We start from the raw sequence: 10,550 nt of genomic DNA on the forward strand, positions 1-10,550 counted from the left end.
GTCTCTTAAACAGTATCAGCTAATCGCATACTTAGAAACTAGTAAAGCGTTAGGTTCTAGGAGAACTTAATGTCTTCCGCGCTTCACCTTTTAATTCCATTTTTGAGGACAATAAGTCAAATGGTTAGACAAAAAAAAACCGATCGGACAAAAATCGCACGAGACCCCTCAGGACTAAGATAATTGACAGCAATAAAAAATACAATATTATACCCGAAATATCTTCTAACAACACGTCTCCTACAGTTCTGTGGGTTGCAAAGAACTTTCAAACTCCACACAGAAAATGTATAATTAACTGAATGAAAATAAATTGTTCCGAGAGAAACTAACAGAAGATATGACTCCATTTTCCAGAAACCAGTTATGACGTTAATTTAAAAGTAACTTATGTAGAAAAAAAATAAATTCCATTAGAAAATCCAGAACAGCGTTGTCTAAAAAAGCACGCGTTACTATCAAAAAATAGCTTTTGCCATTTAAAACGGATTGGAATAAAATTTTTCTGCGACTGTTTATAATGGTGGAGGTCAAACAAGCCGATAGGCAAGAATCCGAATTTTGTAAAAGAAGATGAGTAAGCAGAAAATTTTTGAGATGGCCGTATTATAATTTATCCTCGGTGAGCGCGCTTTGAGCACGTCGCGGCTTCGCCGCGATAACCAGTCCTTGATTTCCAGATTACATCCCATAGAGGATGAGAGGCAGGCATGACTTTGGACAACGGTTCGCCGGGGCTCAAAATCATCAGATTTCTTAAAATGACCGCATTTTCTAGTGCACTGGAATACAATATAACTGCGAATACTATGCGCAGTCTTAATTGTGACGTCACACAATTTAATAACTAATACACAGCATTCGGTTTGCTCTTATGTTGACTTACTTTTACTTCGGCTTACTCTGCGTTCACCGTTCATGATATTGTGGATCAGAGATTGCGTCAGATTCGTGCAACTTCTATTCTCAATCAGTGAATCGCGCCAGCACACATTTCAACATTCAGAAAAAAGCAATAACATTTTTTGAAAACTATCAAAATTTATTCAGATTTTATTACTGTCTCACAAATTCCCCCTGTCATTTCTACGCTTTCCACAATTTCAGTTAGCTCAATTTAAAATTTAAAGTGAAAATGTGAAACGATTTACCGTGCACCAACACTAAACCAACATGAAAGTATGTAACATTTCTTCCATGATCACAACACAGTTCACAAAGTTATTTTGGCTTAGCTGTGTTCAAAATTCTCAAAAGCTTGAAAATTCCTATTCTGGTCTGAGAAACCAGTTACAACAGTCAGAAAGTAATCTAATAGATTTTTGTCTAACTTTTGACTTTGCAATATCAAAATTGAATTATAGAACGTGAGTATGATTTTAATATCCGGTCCGTCTCTAAATTTTTCAATGTTTGAAGAGAAATGAAAGCTTGATAAAAACTATAAGTCATTATCAAGCACAAAGGAGTTAAAACGCAAAAACTACATGTAGAACAATTTGTATAAATTGAAAAGGTATTAACTTTAAAAACAGTTACGATTAAAATAGCTGTCAAGTTTATACTTTTCAATGCATGCATTGATCAGATATTCAAAGTCGATGAAGCTTTGTTTTCGGAAGATTATTATTTTCCCAGAAGAATCAATCAAAAACATATTCAATTAGAGGTTAAAACCATATTGAAAGTCAAGGATAGAAAATTTTAAAGCATTGAAAGACAGAAATTTAAACGGGTCAATTTAAGGTTTAATCAAACATCTTTAAAATCTGGTAGCTTACACAATTAATTGTAGCACAAAAAATGTTGTAATCTGAAGATAAAGGCAGACAGATACAAAAATTTGACTAACTATGCCCAAACATTCGACCAAGTTCTAAAAAGCAGCAAAGAACTAAGGCACTTAACGATTCGGTTAAACTAAAACAAAAACTCGTCAAACGCAAGAAATAAAATCTATTCAAGCGCCGAAAACTTTGAAGGATAAAAAGCGCTGAAAATGGTTCCAGATCAAACGTTTCTAAATTATCTTCAAATTTAAGTATATTCGACCAACGTCGGAAGAATTTCTCAAAAACGATAGTGGGAGATCGAATCAATTGCATTCTGCTTCAGTCGGGAGGAGTAACTATATTCACTAAGGGGCTACAAATTAAGCAATTAGATGCTAATATTTAACACAATAACCACCGTAAAATTTACAAATAGAATTTAAAAAAAAATACAAATTTAGCGCATTTTCCATTTGACTTTTAGCAGTGAACTGCCGCCAGTTCAGCTGCTTACACTTGTGAAAGAGAGTGAAATGTAGATCACGCAAAACCAAAAAGACAAGGGCGCAATAGTCACTCGAGAAGTCAAAACGATCAAGCAAAAATTATGCATAAAAAACCAACACAACACGTTTACAGTAATTGCTTCAAACTTCTTTCAAGAGCAATTAAAAAAGAAAAATTATTTTTATCCGTACAAAAACGTTACCCATTACGACCCCTCATTGCTAGCAGTCATTTTTTCTAGTTTTCGTTAATTATTTCTGATATCACAGGCTAAGAAATTTGAAGTTGAGCAAAGACAATGGCTAAAAATACTAACAAATTAGACAAAAATGCCAGCTTTATTGTCATGTTGAGTTGGTTCGCTATATCTCTACATTTAAGATAACAATCTCTATTAGATTCACTGCATAATTTGTCCTTTTTACTTTACAAATGTGTTAGCTTTTCTACCACAGTCCCAAGCGTCACAGGTTAATGGAAAATCTGTCACTTTATTGTACAATTTTTCTTGACCGATAGTCCTGAGAAAATTCTGCTTTAACACGGTTAAGACAAACTACCTGAGTTTTTCTCCAAAGAAAGTTTACTTAAGCTAGCTTTCTCTACATGATAGCTTAACTACCTACTCTCCATTTTTTTTCTTTTTCCTCACCAAAAATATCAGCTGCAGACCAGAGTTTCCAAGAGTCATAAGCTCTTTTTTCATTGAATTTTTCAACTATCAGCTTGAGCAAGTTGTGTTTTAGAAATGGATAGAAATACTCCAAGCAGTCAACACATAGGATACAGCTTTATTGTCAAAGAGTTGTATCTCCCAGCAAATTCTATTTAAGCAATTCTATTTGCGAGATTAACTTCCTATTTTTTCTTCTCTGGCCTTTTTATTGGTTATCATAAAATATGAACATTTATTTCACAAAATTGTCAGCTTTACGACCTTAGTTCTAGCTTTATATCCTAGTTTAAGGTAATTTTTTTCTGAAGTATAGGCCTTAGAAACTTGTTTCATCATTGCCAAGGCTAGAAGCATTGTAAACAGTCGAAATAGAACTAGCATTAACAGTCTGATAACCAAACTTAATTGCTTCTCCGAGCAACGTTAATTAAATCAAACTATTTCCATTCGTTATTTCAAGTGCAAATGAAACTTTCATCAAACAGTTTTTAATCGTTTTAAAAATCATTTTTTCTAAAAAAAAAACCGTTTTAATCAAAACTTTAAACTCTTTTAAACGAGGTTCATAAAAGAAAGGTTCTGTTGTCTTAAAAAACATTTTAAAATAGTCACATAATTGTAGCGGACGTACTTCAATCCTTTTTGACGCTCTATTACAATCACAGACAATCTTTGAGTCGTTTAAACCCCCGAAAAGTTTCTGAAGTAACTTCAAAGCCCAATTTATTCAATTCCCTGACTTTCATTCAGCTTAACGAGTAAATATTTTCGATATAACTGTTTATTAAAATTCTGTCTTTCACCCACTCAGAAGAAAATAATCAATCTAATAAGCTAATTATTCACATTCTAAAGAAGAATTTGAATTCTATTTAAAGTAGTTATTATCAACCTCACTCACAATCAATAGATTCTTTAATCTTGCGGTAAAATAAGGAAACTCGAATCGATCAGATACTGAGGTATCAGACGCGATGACGCCATCAAAGTTGATCATTCTGAGGTTCAGTATATCTGAGAAAAAAATCTACAATTTTTACAAAGCAAAAATAGCCATTTGAATATTATAAATACTATTTTAGCCGATAGGATGTTTAACCGACCATCCACAATCAATATTTTTTACCAAAATGTTTCAACAATGTTTCGGCACTCTCAAGCTATGTCAGGTTAAATAGAAAGCACTTTCAACAAAAATAAATCTAATAACAACCGAATAACGTCGGGTGAATTGCGGTCAAACGACTGGCGAGCCGCTGCCGTAGTCACTAGCTGCATGCGGCTTAGGGAGACTAGTTTTAGCTTTACTGAGGGGTTTGAAATGAAGTGCGGGCAGGGGTGAGCGGGCGGAGAGCGGTGTCGAGTTTGCGGGTTTACGCGTGGAATGAGGCGGAGTGGTATGAAGTGGGTGGGTGTTCAATCCCACAACGCACACAGTATTCGAACTCTTCAGATGATGAACCGGTACTTAAAATATCAAATTAAAACTTACTTTCATCCTTTTGTTAAGTAGCATAAACCGATTAACGTCGGAGGAATTGCTCTCAAACGACTAGCGAGGCATATAATTCAGAAGGGCGCATGAGCCAGAGAAACTTTCACTTGCAAAAATTTGACTCAGGAAGGGTTCGAACCCCTTCATACAGCCCAGTTTTTATATTGAAACCCGGAGCGCAATAATTGCCGGCTGAGAATATGACAACGATTATTAAAAAAAATGTACAGAGAATGTTCATGAAATGTAAATACGAAGCACTCAAACGTCGAAGACGCCAAATGCGATCTGATTGCGTGAAAAGGGAAAAACATAAACCGACAAATGTTGGAAGAATTGCTCTTGAACGACAGGCGAGGCAATTTAATTCAGGTTCTGTAGCCTAAATCAATATTTCTTTATGGGTGCATAAATCCTTTCCCCCGCCGGGACTCGAACCTTTGACCCCCCGATCCACATCCACCCGCACTATCCACTGCGCTATTAGTCACTTCTTTTCCCACACTGCAACCGTTTATATATTAGCAACAAGCTTTACTTCGAAGAGAGCAATAGAGATCACTCAAAAATGATGAACGAAAGCGTAAAAAAAGTCACTTGAGAAGTCAACAAATGTTCTAGAAGAAAAGCGAAAAATTGTCCAGCAAAAAATTTGCATAAAAAAAGACACACACGTTTACAATAATAGCTATGAACTTCGTTCAAGAGCAATTAATAATGAAAATTTTTAAATTTAGATCCTAAATTTTTCTTCGACAGACAAAACACTTGAAACAAATCTCTTCAACAATCAGTAGAATTTTCAGGAGTATTTCAATAAAATTTTTGTATCGCTAGGCAAAAGATATCGGTCAGCTAATCTGGCTTAAGAAAAACAAAGAAAAATGCCAAAGAACAAAAAATTACAAATTATTGCTTTCGAAAACTGCCACGACTTGAAGAATTTAATTTAAATCGTTCATATACTTAGCATTTTACTTCACAGGGGAAAACGTTGCCTCTGAACAGGAAAATTTTCTGTTTAATACTCTGGCCAAATTTTCAACTCCATTTTATTATTTTTAATAATTTTAATGATAATTCAAATGTTTCAAAATTTCAATTCAAGGCGAGGCTAAAGCAATTCGAGATTACTAAAAATTGGAACTGATCGCGATGAACACGGATGGGCGATGTGAAATTTTAGAATTTTATCGTCCCGTGGCAGCTGCGATTATTAAACATAGCATTTTCAATCTAATTTTTGTATTTTGAATAATTTTTTTTCAAATACAGTATGGTTAATACAATTTTGAACTAGGAACCCTTTTGGTTGCTAAAATTTGAGTAGGGAGGGCTTCGAACCCGCGATATTCGAGTGTGGGGGTAACAGAGGGGGGGGTTCCTCAACCTCTAAGAACCGGCCTTCACACCATAAGTATAAGTCTCCAAAACAGTTTGAGCTGCAAGACTCTAATAGCACTCAATGCCCGCTGGGCGCTACCTGTTTATCCCGTTTTTGAGGAGGAAAAGTCAAATGGGTCAGACGAAAAATCGGTCAAGCAAAAAATCGCATTAAAAAGACCGACAAGACTAATATAATTGCTACAAACTTCGTTTGAGAGCAATTAACAACGATTTCCTAAAAAGTGCTAGTATTACATTGCTGCCAATTGAGTTCAGCTGCTTGAAATTGTGATTGAGAGAGAATTTTAGAGCACACGAAACGCAAAAAGTCAAGAGCGTAGTAAAAGTGACTTGAAAAGTCAAAACGGTCAAGCAAAAATTTTGCATAAAAAAGACACACGTTTACAACAATTGCTTCTCTACGAGAGCAATTAAAAACTGGTTACATTATAAAGAACGTCCAAAAATCCCGTTAACCCTATTTTGAAGCGATTGACAATCTGATAAACTTTAACTAAGTCAGAGTAGAAAAAGTCAAGAACTTGACTGCGCTGGCCTATACTCATATGAAAGACAACGCTTTCCAAAATCGAATTTTTGGAAGTACTTCTACGTGTAAACATAAAATTATAAACTGTTAGAACAGCATATCAGTACAAATATTAAAACAAAGTGATTTAAGCAATCAATTTTCATTATTTCATTATGGTTAATGAAGGATTAAGCACATTCGCTAATCGCTCAATGTAGATTATGATCCAGCACAAATGTCTTGCCTCTCAAGGTTAGCTGTCTCCTCTTCTTTTGGCATCTCCAAAGACAACTGAAATACAAATTAGACACTAAATAACTAGTTATTAACAATCTCGCCATAAAACACCTCAATTTCTCGCTTTTGTTTCAAACTATAGTTAGCGGATTTTGGGTATAGCACCGATAATAATAACAGACAGATTCATGACAGAAGACTGTTTATAATCAGATGAAAATCACCAGATTAATAGCTACGATATAGAGCAGAAATTGAAAGAGTACAAAATTTGTTAAAGTGATTTTATCCTGAAGTTTACTTTCACAAAATTAGTTCTGCATAGAACAGGGAGAATCTTATCATGAGTGCATAGACTTAACGTTCGATTCAAATTTACATCCTCATTTAAACTTTCATTTGTGAGCAGAAATCATTTAATGAGACAATGTATGGTATAAAAGTAAACAAAAAAAACAATTAAAAAGGCTTACGAAAGTTTCAAACACCTGCAAACTTACTAATGAAAATGATTCGCAAAATTTTTTTGAGCTAATGGTTGCATTAAAAAATTTCACAGGCACCAAAAAAGTAAGACGAACGAGTAGACGCAATAAGTTCCTGGTGCATAACTTAATACAAAAATACCAAAAAATAACTTAGCAACTAGATTTACCACCAATAGTTAATAAATCAAAAAATGAAAACAAGCAGAACTGGTGATATAAATTAAGATATGGGATACAGATAACCAAATGACCTAAGAAGTGGTGATATAGATTATATATACGAAGTACATAGATTGGTTGGTAGTCTTATTTGGATAGAAACCACTTGTATAGATGACCAAAAGAAGTGGTAGCAAAATTTCCTTTCAACTTTCAAATACTTGGTCGGAAAGTGATGTAATTTTACCCTTTGTTTCACCGAATGCGTTGAAAGCAAAAAAACTAACCCTCCGGAACCTGTACCCGGCATTCGAACGCAATGGCTCTTATGCCAGAGCTCTAAGTCAGTCTGGTTTATCCCCAAGATTTATTTTCTTGGTTATCAACTCCTCTACACAACAAGTGTAGACAGTAGGAACCAACTTTGCAGAAAACCACTGCAGACAATTAAAACGTTTAACTCAACAATTGGAAAACAATTTTTACGAGTGTCGGCGAAAATAAGTGGCATCAAAGTACTAAAAAACACGCAACAAAAACGAACTCTTTATTGCAAAAAGTACCAATAGAAAGCAACGATCTAACAATAAATCAACATTAATGAAAACATTTGGGGAACCACGCAGCAGAAGTACCAATAAACGCAGGTAGCGATCAAAAGTTCACAAATCAACCATTAAATACATTCAATTATTCCTAAATGGAGAGAAAATGAGACCGGTCATTTTTGACTACAAAAAACTAAAAAGTGGTCATTATAAAAAAAATCGCTAAATTTTTTTAACGTAAGTTGCGTCAAAGGTGTGTGAAAACTATCAAATATTAATGAAAGCCGTTAAAATAATTCAATTACGGTTTGAGAGCATAATGATCGTCATTAATAATACTAAGTGAAACCACAAGAACCCGCAAAATCCAAGAAAATACTAATTATTCATGGAAAAAGTTGTCTCAAATAAGTAGTCTCAAAAACTTCCGGGGGCTTATAATATTACTAACATACCAAAAAACTTTCTAACTAGATTTTCCACCAATCTTCGATCAAAATAATGAAAAAAAAACAGAAATTGTGATGGAGATTAAGATATGGAATAAAGATAACCAAATTACCTCAGCAGTCGTGATATAGATTATAAATACGAATTACATAGATCGGTACTGTAGTCTTATTTGATCAGACACCACTTGTACAACCATCCGACACCTGTAACCGGCATTCGAATGCAAGGGCCCTTGTGCCAGAGCTCCCATTCAATCGGTTTAATCTCATGATTTATGTTCTTGATTACCAAGGCCCCTACAAAAGAAGTTAAGACAGCAGGCACTAACTTGGACGAAAAACCCACTGCAGATGAAAGGACAACACAACAATTATTGAAAATGGTTGAAAACAAGTGGCATCAAAGTCAAAAAACACAGAAAAATTTTGAACTCTTCAGCATCCATTGCATAATGTATCAATAGAAAGCAACGATCTACCAATAAATCAACATTAATGGAAACAATTGGTGAACCACGCAGCAGAAGTAGCAATAAAAGCAGGTAGCGATCAAAAGTACACCAATAAACAAAAGAATACACTCGATTATTCCTACCTGGAGAGAAATTGAGACCGGTCATTTTAGTGACTACAAAAAACTAAACATAACCGAATAACGTCGGGCGAATTGCTCTCAACAACAGGCGAGCAGTTGGCTCCGTCATTAGCCAATTTCTAAGAACCGCCCATCACACCATGTCTCTAAAACAGTGTGGCTCGCATAATAGGAGAATAGTGAGCTGAAAGGCTCTAATCTAAGAGAACTTAATGTCCACTGGGCGCTACCTGTTTATCGTGTTTTTGAAAACGATAAGTCAAAGAATCTGACGTAAAATTGATCAACCGAATATCAAACCCTAGAATAGGATCCTTTGCTCTTGAGGCTGTGGAAACCTGAAAAATGACAAACATTTTATTAAAAAACATGAAAATTGCAATCTTTCCCAAAATTGCAAAATTTTGTGATATTAAGTTGAAAACTATTCGATGGCCAATAAAATTTTTCAGTAATTTATTATCAAACTCTTAAGAAAAATGTCAAAAAAATTGAAAATGCATTTGTTGTCTAAAAATGCTAAATTCGTAATGTAAGAACATTGAAAACCATTTCATTACCACTAAATAAATACAGCAACCTAAAATCAAACCCTAGAGGAGGTTTCTTGACTCCTAGGGGTGAAAAAACTCAAAAAATGACGCACATTTTCAAAAAACTTGAAATTGTAAAATTAGTATAAATTTGCGTGTCTTTGGTTCAAGTACCAAAGCATATAGTACTTGAAACAGTCATAAAAGCACTTATGTCCTGCGAAAGACCTTACTCAGTTTTAACCACCCTCAACTTCAGACTGGTTCAACAAAAAATTACGAAAAATAACGGAAAAAACAAGAAAAAATTAAACATACCCGGCAGATTGCCGGAAAATAGCCGCCGTTGATTCCAATAAGCATGATTGGGATTGAACGAATAGAATATATTGAAAAAAAATATTTTTGTACAAATTGTACAAAAATATTTTTTAAGTCCGATTTATTTTGATGGCATTTCGTAGTTGAACATACTTCTGTTTCTTAGAGAGAGGCTACAGGGGCTACTATCAACACCAATAAGCATTAGAGGTGGTAACTAAGACTTATAGGAACGACGTTCAAATAGCGGGCATCTAAAATTGAGCTTTATGAGTTTATCCCGTTTCTATTTCTGACTTCAATTTTTTATACCGACTCTGTTCATTTTGAATTGCTTTGCTTAGCAACTGATGTTCAAATTCACTTTTAGCAGAATGAGAGAAGAGAGAAACTAGCCTAGAGAAGTCAAAAAGAATTCACGCAAAATGTCGAAAAAGCGGCAAAATGGTAAAGCGAAAAAAAGTTTGACGAAGTAAAAAAAAATACGAGCGCAATAATAGCCGGCTGAGAAGATGAGGGCGGCTATTAAAAACGCAACATTTTGAGCTCAAAAACTCCTAAAAATGACCTAACATTAAACTACGGGCTTCCCAGTCTTCGAAGGACTACTAAAAGCGGCTAAGGGCATCTAATGAAACTTGATGCCCCCTGGGCGCTACCTGTTTATCCCGTTTTTACGGACGAAAAGTCAAATGAATCAGACAAAAAATCGGTCAAGCAATATATCGCACAAAGACCACCAGAAATCATATATTTGCTAAAAACTTTTTTGAGACCAATTAAAAATGGTCAAAATCCACAAAACTTAGATATTTTTAAAACGTAGGTCGCGCCAAAGTTGGGTGAAAA

Source organism: Convolutriloba macropyga, chromosome 15, assembly GCF_964194025.1.
Source record: "Convolutriloba macropyga chromosome 15, txConMacr16.3, whole genome shotgun sequence".
Taxonomy (NCBI): Eukaryota; Metazoa; Xenacoelomorpha; order Acoela; family Convolutidae; genus Convolutriloba; species Convolutriloba macropyga.